Below are 12,273 nucleotides of genomic sequence, written 5' to 3' on the forward strand. Positions count from 1 at the left end.
CTTCAGTTTTTTCAAATTAATTTAATTTTCTATTCACCGTGAAACTCTTAACGAGTTTTTAAAAAACCGAATAATCCGAGTTTTTAGGAAATTTTGAACGAGATCTCACTTTAAGTAGAATAATTTACGTCTTAAGTTCTGTTAAATCTTGAACTACTTCGGTGGCATGGTGCGGTAATGATTTTAATAGATTTTAACTATTCAATTCTCTAGGTATAGATTCTTTAAAATATTAACTAATAACGTTCACAGCTTCAATGCATTTGTTAATTTTTGCAACAATATTACTTACAACATGTTGAAATTAATATTTCGAAGTTAAGAGATTATTTGTTACACTGAAGAAGTTTTTAAAAAACAGTTTACAAATATTTTCAACATTGGCAAGACAAATTTCGAAAATATGAAAAAGCTTAGAATAAAAATATCAAAATCAATATTTTGATAAAAACTGATTTTATTTACATTTAGCCAAAACAGTTTGTTTGTGCCTAAGCGTGGTTTTCCCTAAAACATTTTTGGATATTATAAATTCTTAGAATTGCACAATATTTGAAGGAGTTACACACACTCCAAAAATTGTGTACATTTTTAGGAATTTAAAGTCTAAATGACTTTTTAAATATCAATATAAAAAAGAGGCTAATAAAATTGAAGACAATAACTGAAAAATCTGAAATCCATACTCGCTTTAGAAGCATTTTCAAAAAAAATTATAAAATCTGAACGCCTGAAAACTGGTCTCATAAAATCAAGTTATAGAAAATGCACTCCTGGGTTGCACAGACTTGATCATGTATCCAAAGTCTCTATAGAAATATTTCCTGAATTTAAAAATTTAATAATGTACCTTAAAAAATTTGTTTCCAAGAATTAAAATCGGTTAAATAAATCTTGAGAAAACTTAAAAACAAAATAGTAGTTTAATGGGGGTTCCCTTATGTAGCAAAAACAAGAATTTGTTTTATGTTGAAAGAAGCCAAATTAAGAACCCACATTTTAGCGAAAACAAAATATCAGTTTGTTTTTGAGAAAATTCGAAATTTTGATTTTGACGAACAAGTTTGTATGGGACTAGTCCTATTTTTATACTTAAAAAAAATAAAGAAATGCCTAACGCTACTCGGCTTTAATTTTCAAAATTGAAATCCATCGACCCAATGCTTTAAGCTGTAGGGGCCAGGATAGACAGACAGACAGACTTACTGACGGACGAAATAGGGGAAACCACTTTTCCGATGATGAAATCGTTGAGACATTTCTTTTATTTTTGACAAATTTATGTCTTAAAAAAAATTATATTTGCGTCAAAAAACTTTTTTCTTTGAACTTGGCAGTAAGATTTAACCAGAAAGCAGCCAGTTTTTAAGAAGCTAAAACAAGGTATAATCTGCTTGTTATTTCTTTCCATTTTCCCAATATTTTCTACTATCTAGCATATCATAGTTTTCTAGAAAAAATTCAGTTGTTTCAAGTAGTAAAATCCAACCGTAGCTATAACAGACATTTTTAAGAACAATTTTCTAAATGACACTGATTGTACCTGAATTAGTTTTACATTCCAGCTAGAAAAGTTGATGGAACAATTAAGAGTCTATTTTCGGCGAAGATTTTTTGGCAAGACTTATTTGTCTATATTGACAACATTTTTGTTTTTCTTATTACAATTATTGAGTCAGCTTTGTTCATTGTTTTTCATTTCCTTTTTTAAAGTCTGAACGACTTTTATTGGTTTGAACATACTACGTACAAGTAGAAACTGTGAACAATTTTTACATAAATTAACAATATATCAAAAACGTGTTTTGTTTTAATAGCGCTTTAAAAATATTTACTCTATGCGAACCTGTATTATTTTTAATTTGTTTTGGAGTGAAAACGGAACAAAATAAATCAGTACAAAAAAGTTTTGTAGAAGTACTTAATTTTCCCGAAATTTGAAGAAATTATTGTAACAAAAAAACAGAAATAAAGAAAAACATTTCATCCAATCTGACATCGAATCAGAAAGTTAGTTAAAATTATATGAAGACTTTCGTTCGAATTCATATTTGGAGGTGCACACGCTGATCACGACTTAAGGGCCGGCAAGGACGGTATCAACGTAAGTATTTTCAGCCAAATTTCGTCAAGTCAATAAACACTTTGGCTTCAGGTCATCAGAAAAGTGGCTTGCTTACTTTTACTCTTTCCAAGAAAGCGCTGCGACGAAATGCCCAAACCATCTTTACGGCTTCGATCTTAAGTCTTCATATTTCTTCAGCTAACCCTCAACTCTTAAGTCAGTTGTTTTGGATGAAATGTGTGCTTTTACATGAATAATTTTTGCGTAAAAAGTCTGAACGACTTTTTTTGGACTTTTTCAGAATCTTTGGATATTTTTATTTTAATATCTTACATTCAGAAACTTGATAATGTATAACCGAATTTAATATCATTTCAAGTCTATTAAACTCTGAAAGAGTTGTGCGTATTATGGTAACAACGATTTTCGGTCAAAGTCTGAACGACTTCTTCAGTTTTTTCAAATTAATTTAATTTTCTAGTCACCGTGAAACTCTTAACGAGTTTTTAAAAACCGAATAATAACCGAATAATCCGAGTTTTTAGGAAATTTTGAACGAGATATCACTTTAAGTAGAATAATTTACTTCTTAAGTTCTGTAAAGTCTCAAAATCTCATCGATTCTTTATTTGAAACGTTAGATTGCTCCATGACATTTACTTTTTGAAGATAATTTCATTTAAATGTTGACGGCGGCTGCGTCTTAGGTGGTCCATTCGGAAAGTCCAATTTTGGGTAACTTTTTCGAACATTTCGGCCGGAATAGCTTGAATTTCTTCGGAAATGTTGTCTTCCAAAGCTGGAATAGTTGCTGGCTTATTTGTGTAGACTTTAGACTTGACATAGCCCCACAAAAAATAGTCTAAAGGCGTCAAATCGCATGATCTTGGTGGCCAACTTACCGGTCCATTCCTTGTGATGAATTGTTCTCCGAAGTTCTCCCTCAAAATGGCCATAGAATCGCGAGCTGTGTGGCATGTAGCGCCATCTTGTTGAAACCACATGTCAACCAAGTTCAGTTCTTCCATTTTTGGCAACAAAAAGTTTGTTAGCATTGAACGATAGCGATCGCCATTCACCGTAACGTTGCGTCCAACAGCATCTTTGAAAAAATACGGTCCAATGATTCCACCAGCGTACAAACCACACCAAACAGTGCATTTTTCGGGATGCATGGGCAGTTCTTGAACGGCTTCTGGTTGCTCTTCACTCCAAATGCGGCAATTTTGCTTATTTACGTAGCCATTCAACCAGAAATGAGCCTCATCGCTGAACAAAATTTGTCGATAAAAAAGCGGATTTTCTGCCAACTTTTCTAGGGCCCATTCATTGAAAATTCGACGTTGTGGCAGATCGTTCGGCTTCAGTTCATGCACGAGCTGCATTTTATACGGTTTTACACTAAGATCTTTGCGTAAAATCTTCCATGTGGTCGAATAACACAAACCCAATTGCTGCGAACGGCGACGAATCGACATTTCACGGTCTTCAGCAACACTCTCAGAAACAGACGCAATATTCTCTTCTGTACGCACTGTACGCATTCGTGTGGTTGGTTTAATGTCCAATAAAGTAAACTGAGTGCGAAACTTGGTCACAATCGCATTAATTGTTTGCTCACTTGGTCGATTATGTAGACCATAAATCGGACGTAAAGCGCGAAACACATTTCGAACCGAACACTGATTTTGGTAATAAAATTCAATGATTTGCAAGCGTTGCTCGTTAGTAAGTCTATTCATGATGAAATGTCAAAGCATACTGAGCATCTTTCTCTTTGACACCATGTCTGAAATTCCGCGTGATCTGTCAAATACTAATGCATGAAAATCCTAACCTCAAAAAAATCACCCTTTATTTCGAAGAAGAGATTTTTTGGTTAACCCTAGAAAGATAACCATATTTCATAGACCATAGACGAATCGACGTATAAATCATGTGTATCACATGATTTATACGTCGATTCGACGTTATGTTATCTTTATAGGGTTAAACTGAAGACATTTTTAAAAAACAGTTTTGAAATATTTTCAACATTGGAAAGATAAATTTCGAAAATCTGAATAAGATAGGAATGAAAATATCAAAATCAATATTTTGATGAAAGGTGATTTTGTTAACGTTTAGCCAAAACAGTTTGTTTGTGCCTTAGTGTGGTTTTCCCTTAAACGATTTAGGATATTATAAATACATTAGAAATGCACATTATTTAAATTAATTACACAAACTCAATTTTTTTTTAATTTTTAGGAATTTAAAGTCTAAATGACTTTTTAAATATAAACAAAAAAAAAATGGAGGCCAATTAAATTGAAGACAATAACTGAAAAGACAATATAATAGCAAAACAAAATAACGGTTCTATGTGGGGTATTTTTCTTTAGCATAGCAAATATATTTGTTCTTATATTGAAAGAAGCTAAATTAAGAACGAAAATTTAAGCAAAAATTAAAACAAAAAAAAACTATCGGTTTGTTTTTGAGTAAATTGAAATTTTCGATTTTTGACAAACAAATTTATTTTGGGACTATAGTTATTTTTACTTTAAAAAAATGAAGAAATTGCCTAACGCGAATGGGGTCAAAACTTTATTTTCGAAGTTTAAAGTCAATCGACCCAATACTTTGCGCTGTAGGGCCAGGACAGGCAGACGGCCGGAATCGGGGGATCCTCTTTTTTCTCCAAAGCTAAAATCTTTATAAGGCAATTTTAAAAGTTTCATCAAAATCGATAAGTCTTTTAAAAAAAAAAACATTATTGTGTGAGTTAATGAATGTTTACTCCTAAAAGTAAAACTGTGCAAGAAAATCTTATCAATTGTATTGTGTCGTTCATTTCGTGATTTTAAGTTAATAGCGCTTGAAACCTGTCAAACTTAACTTAGTTGAATAGTACCCGTGGTTTGATGGTTAGTGCGTTGGACTGTCATACAAGTTGTCTTGGGTTCAATCCCTACCTGTGCCATCTTAATTTTAAAAAATAATTAATTTTCGCGGGTACTGCCTCTTGCGAGGAATTGACAAATCCTTCAAGAGTAATTATTGCATTAAAAACTGCTTATTCAAATTAGCCGTTCGGATTCGGCCTAAAATTGTAGGGCCCTTCCATTCCTGACAACAGTACTCACACACAGGAATGGTTGAGAGTTGTAAGTCTCTAGGCCCTGGTTCACAACGGACTGTTGCGCCACCCAATTTATTTATTTATTTTTAACTTATGTTCCTCATATGTGTAAAATTATAAACAAATTTGAAGAGCGTGTAATTCCAGGTTGTGGAATAGATAATATTTCACAGAAGTCATGCAACTTGACACATTTAATTTGTATTTTCCACGGGGCTATGAATACACATTTAAGATTTAAGACGCATTAAATAGCCAAAAAGAGATCCAAAATAATCTAATACGAAGTGACTATCCGAATCTTATTACTTTACACACTCCACGACAAAGGCAAACATTTATAAAGATTAAAAATATTTTTGCATGTTATCTTTTTCTGTTTAAAACCGACAAATGAATGACCCTGGATTTTTCTAGAAATCTTACCATATCCAGAAAGTCTTTTCAAATTGTTTTAACAATTGATAAATTCCGAAGTTCCCAGCCCGCCTGTTGATTTGTCTTGCTTAACATTTTTTTTTAAATATTCATAATAACATTTTGTGTGAGATAAATAATTTGAAGTAAAAAATGTTTTATTATTTCTGTAAATTTCCCTTTTTTTTTAAAGTTGTCAGTTGAATTTTTCTAAACGATTAACTAAAAACTACCAACAATATTGTATGTATGATAAAAAAGTTTTATTTTAACATATATTTTTACCAATTTTAATAGAATTTCTTAAAAGTTTTTATTTCTTATGTAAACAAACACAGATTGGATATTTTAAAGAAAATTAAGCACAAAATACCACGAGATATTTAGAATCGAACATAAATTTTGGGTACTATTTTTTTAATTTTTAGGAAAAAAACTGCCTTAAATTTTTGTATACAAATTTTACCGAAACATGAAAACAATATTTTTATAAAACGAAATAAGTGTAAAGGCATAATTCTATAATAACATATATACAAAATAAGAAACATTATAACCACAAAACCATCTAAGCTAAGACTTGTGTGGACTCCCGGACAGGTTCAAATTTGTACTTAGATTCACGCCAGAATAAATAATATGTGTATAATTTATTTCTAGTCGCTAGCGTACTTAGTTCATGAGATACCAAAATGTTTACTTGTTTTTTTAATTTAATAAAAAAAACACCCTTTCATTTTTCTTGAGACCCCTTTTTGCATCTTTCTGCAATATTATCTATAAAACAAAATTTATTTGAAGTCGATATATCTCCTGGTTCTTGAGATATGGGCGACGACAAAAGCTTCCCAAACGTACGTACACACTCACAGACATTTTTCCAAAAATCTTTTATTTTGACTCTAGGGCTCTAGATATTAGAAATACCATTCAAGCCTCGAAACAGTATTTTGATTTCATTTTCCATCAAATAAATTCCAATTGTGTATGACGTCATTGTTTTGCAAAATAAAATTTAATTGAAACACAGAAATCGATATACTTTAAGTTTTAAAAATAAATATTTTCGAAACTTTTCTAAATATTTAATATTTTTCAACTTAAAAATAAATCAAAATCACTTACCATTTTCTAAAATTTTTGTAATGGGGTTATTTTCTTCTTACTGACATTTTTTTTATTTTAACTAAAACTAAATGTATTTTTGTACTTTACATTAATTTTATATAACATATTAAATTGATTTTTTTTCACCTCACTTTAAGTTCTTCTTATATTTTTTTATTTAACACTTTTTTGCACCTCACTTTATTTTTCACATTTAATGCAAATTTAAATTCGCGGAGCAATTCTATTATTAGAACCATACCGGGAAAGGCGAGAGACAAGACTGGACACTGGACTACGATTGCGCTGCTTTCTTTTTTCTTTGTTCTCGTCTATTAATCTGGTGCTGTTCTCCAGTCTCTAGTTCTCTACTCTCGATCTCGGCTTGATCTTCTTGCTCTTACTCAGAAAAGAAAACATATGCAAAGGACAAAGCTTAGAGCTTAGCGCAAGCGCAAGCGCATATGACTTAACACTCTATTTAGTATTGAGAGAAACGTTTCGCAATGGGAGAAAATGAAATAGGTGGTTGGGTTGTTGATCACCTTCACTTTTTTTCTTCCGTAATAACCCGGGTTAGGTAGAACGTCAATAGGAGAAACGAAACAAATACATTATAGGTAGTAATGAATGGTGAGACAATCAAATTTGAATTGGGTAGAAGAAACGACACAAATATATTAGCAGGTATTTGTGATTGTGGGTGGTGAGAGAATCAAATATATAACTGAATAGTGAGGTTATTCATGTTTTTTCTTCTCTCTCTATGGATACGTAATTTTTGTTTTGATTCAAGATGTCTAGTCGAGAAATCACAAAATGAATGAATTTAAAATTTTGAATTGTTTTTGCTTCTAGTTTTGAATTGTAATTATATATTATTTAAGAAATAAATGAATAAATTTCTATTATTTTAATAAATATGTTTTATATATAATTTCTTATGATAGCAGGAAATCAGTAAAGAATATTTATAAAAGGTTTTGAATTATTTGAAATAATGCGGCACCTAAACAGAACTGAGAAAAAACGTTCAGCCTTAATTTTAACAAAAATATTTACGTCATTTAATGATTTTTTACTTTACTTTACTTTCTCAATAAATTAAAAACTCGACATTAAATATGACATTAAAATAATAGAGACGTCGAAAAAAGAGGGTCCCCCGATCTGTCTGTCTGTTCAGGACAGAACAAACAATTGGTTTCAACTTGTAAATTATGGTTCTAAGCCGATTTGTGTTAGGCATTTCTTAATGTTTGTTTTAAGGCCAAAATAAACAATAGTTCTCTTACAAATTCAAAAATTTCGAAGAACAAAGCGATAGATTTTTATTAAATTGTCTCTAATTTTTTTTTTCTTAACTTGGTTTCTTTCAATATTGTATTGCTCTAGAAGAGTAAACTCCCCGGGAAGCTTTCTTCGTCGTTGATAACTCAAGAACCAGTAGAGATATTGACTTCAAATAAATTTTATTGCACATAAAAAAAAAGGGAGAAAGGACTCCCAAAAATGGAGTGGGTGGTTTTCTTACAAAAGCAATTTAAAAGAGAAGTAAACATTTTGATTAACCCAAAATATCTCAAGAACAAATATGGCCTCGTGACATGATACTAAACTAGTATATTTTGATTAAACTTTTTTTTAAGCAAAAAAACTGGAAAAAATGTCTGTATGCTAATTTTGAGAAAAATCGAAGACATTATTTAAAAAAAATATTACTAAAAGTTGAAAAAAAATTGATTTCCTTCTTTAACGTATTTTTTAAAAATTTAGGATATTGGCTTCAAACTAATTTCATCTTATGAAAAATATAGTTTTCAAAATTCAGTTAAATTTTGAACGCATTTTATTTACAAAAATTGATTTTCGGCTCAAATATCTTTTCAAAAATTTAAATTGGCTTCAAATTAATTTCATTCTAGGTATACAAAAAATTGTTTTCGACATTCACTAACATTTTTATCAACATTCAACTAGTTCTTTCATAAAAATTTAAATCTACAAAAAAAGTACGCAAAATTTTTAAAAATTGATGTTTGAGTCTGTACATCTCGTGAATAAATGAAGGCATTGACTTCAAAATTATTAATTATGAAGTGCGATTTGTCAAATTAAAAATTTTGACATTTCTCGACGTTTCAAGGTGCCTAATCTCGAATTAAAAGAATTTTAGAAAAAAGTTTGTGTGTACCTACATTCACGAAGCTTTTTTCGTTGGCCGTAGCTCAAGAACCAGAACAGATATCGACTTCAAATAAATTTTTTTGTACAGATAACAATGCAGAAAGGGCTCTCAAGGAAATTGCGTGGACGGTTTTTTTACCATAGCACTATTTTTTGTAGATTTTATTTTTTATGAAAAAACGGACTGTTGGATTTTTATACAAAAATTTACTGAATATTGAAAACAACATTTTTTGTGAAATAAAATAAGTTTGAAGCTAATATTTTTATTTTTTGAAAAGCTATTTAAGTCGAAAATAAATTTTTACCAAGTTTTAGTTTTGTTTTTTTTTTTAGAGCTTTTATTCTTGTAAAAAAACTATCTATTCGAATTTTTTAAAAATTAACCAAATGTTGAAAACAATATTTCTTATAAGAAAAAATTAGTTAGAAGTTATTATCTCAAAGTTTTTAAAAGATATTTGAGTCGAAAATCAATTTTTACAAACTTTTGTTTTTAATTTTTGGTAAAAACTGTCAATTCGATTTTTTTCAAACTTTAACTGAATGTTGACAACAATATTTTTTGAAAGATAAAAGTAATCAAAGTTTTGAAAAGATATTTGAATCGAAAATCAATTTTTACCAACTTTGAGTAATGCTTTTTCTTAGATCGTTATTTTTTATAAATAAAACTGTCAATTAGATTTTTCTCAAAATTTTATCAGATGTCAAAAACATTATTCTTCGTTGCACAAAATTGTTTAAGAGATGAAATCATATTTCAGTCGTAAAATTTTGGAGGTGACAAATTTTTTTTTTCAGTTATATTGATTTATAAAAAAAAACCGTTTTATTGATTTTTTTTTTCAAAAAATATACTTCTTTGATATTACGTTACAATGTATTATATAAAATTTAATTCAAGTCTCTAGCGATTTTGGTTCGTAAAATATTTAGGGTTAACTAAAATTTTCACCTTTTTTTCAAACTGCTATGGTAAAAAAACAACCGACACAATTTTCTTGAGAGCCCTTTCTGCATCTTTCTGCCTTATAATCTGTATAACAAAATTTATTTGAAGTTGATATCTCTTCTGGTTCTTGAGCTATGGAGGACGATAAAAACGTCGCTAACGTACGGAAGTACGAACGTACTTACACACGCACGCACAGACATCTTTCTAAAAATATTTTATTACGACTCTAGGGACCTTGAAACGTCGAGAAATGTCAAAATTTTCAATTTGACAAATCGGACCCATTACAATAACTTCCTATGGGAAGTTAAAAATATTGTACAATGGGCCAATGTTTTTATTATTATGCTGTTTCAATTCCACATTTATGCGGTTGTTTTGCAGAAAACCTTAACTTGACACCAGCAGCAGAAAATCAGCAAAGAATTTTTCTAAAAGGTTTTGAATTATTTGAAATAATGTGGCACCTAAACAGAACTGAGAAATAACGTTTAGCCTTAATTTTAACAAAAATATTTACGTCATAGAATGATTTTTTACTTTACTTTACTTTCGCAATAAATTAAGAACTCGACATTAAACATGACATTAAAATAATAGAGACGTCGAAAAAAGAGGGTCCCCGATCTATCTGTCTGTTCTGGACAGAACAAACCATATCTTGTAAGTTATGGTTCTAAGCCGATTTGTGTAAGGCATTTCTTAATGTTTGTTTTAAGGCCAAAATAAACAAAAGTCTCTTACAAATTCAAAAATTCTCAAGAACAAAGCGGTAGATTTTTATTAAATTGTCTCTAATTTTTTCTTTCTTAACTTGGTTTCTTTCCATGTTGTAATGCTCTAGAAGAGGAAACTACCCCCCCCCCCCTCCAATACAATCATTATTTTGTTTTTAAGTTTTTTTTTTTTCAGGAATTCAAGAACCCATTTCAATAATGTTGTACGTACATTTAGTACGTCCTTTTGTTCGAGAAGCTTTCTTCGTCGTCCGTAACTCAAGAACTAGTAGAGATATTGACTTTAAATTTTATTACACATAAAAAAAAAGGAAAAAAGACTCCCACAAAATGGAATGGGTGGTTTTCTTACAAAAGTAATTTAAAAGAAAAGTAAAAATTTTGGTTAACCCAAAATATCCAAAGAAAAAATAACGCCTAGTGACATGTTACCAAACTAGTATACTTTAAGTAAACTTTTTGTTTAAACAAAAAAATTGGAAAAAATAATTGAATGCTAATTTTAAGAAAAAACGAAACCACATTTTTTTAAATATTACTAAAAATTGAGGAAAAAATTGAGTTCCTTCTTTAATGTATTTTTTAAAAATTTAGGATATTGGCTTCAAACTTTACAAAAATAGATTTTCGGCTCAAATATCTTTTCAAATTAATTTCATCTTATAGAAAAAATTTGTTTTCGACATTCACTAACATTTTTATCAAAATACAACAGCTATAGTTCTTTCATACAAATTTAAATCTACAAAAAAAGTACGCAAAATTTTTAAAAATTGATGTTTTATTCTCTATATCTCGTGAATTCAAAATTCAAAATTCAAAATTATTAACTTCTCATATAGGAAGTTATTGTAATGGTTTCGATTTGTCATATTAAAAAATTTGACATTTATCGACGTTTCAAGGTCCCTAGGGTCGAAATAAAAGATTTTTAGAAAGATGTCTGTGCATGCGTGTGTACGTACGTTCGCGAAGCGGTTTTTTTTACCATAGCAGTTTAAAAAAAAGGTGAATATTTGGGTTAACCCTAAATATCTTACGAACCAATAACGCTAGACTTCAATTAATTTTTTTATAATAAATTGTAACGTGATACCAAACAACAGTATCGATTGAGATTGCATCTCATACGCTTCGTTTTAAGCTTTATGTTTTTCATTTATAATGAGTTCTATTTGTTTAAAGTGCCAAACTACAATAGTCCCAAGCAGTGTTGTGTGCTGTGGCATTTGTATGGCAAATTATCATTGCTAATGCTATACAAGATAAAGATTTGCAAGAGTCTATTGTTTACAATACAAACAGTGTGCCTTTTGTTGATAAGCCTCGTGAAAATAGCAATGTTGATGGGGATATTGGTCTTCAGGTTTTTTATAAGCGCAAATGGCTACATGTATCGAGTTTTAAGGCAACAACAACACCGGAACATATAGTTACATATATCGCTAAAAAATGAATGTATGATCTACACTTTTCGCTTGTTTTAGTCTGTTGACAAGACAAAATCGTGATGGTTCCGTCGAAAATAAACGTATACGTAAACTCCATTTGTCGTGATGACTTTTGGCCAAATGGTGTGAAAGTTCGAATTTTCGTCGATGCGTTGATGCCGATAATGAAATTGCTGATGTTGCTGTTGTTATTGTTGCTGTTGTAAATGATTCAAATTCAGATAAAG

Source organism: Eupeodes corollae, chromosome 3 (assembly GCF_945859685.1).
Source record: "Eupeodes corollae chromosome 3, idEupCoro1.1, whole genome shotgun sequence".
NCBI classification, from domain to species: domain Eukaryota; kingdom Metazoa; phylum Arthropoda; class Insecta; order Diptera; family Syrphidae; genus Eupeodes; species Eupeodes corollae.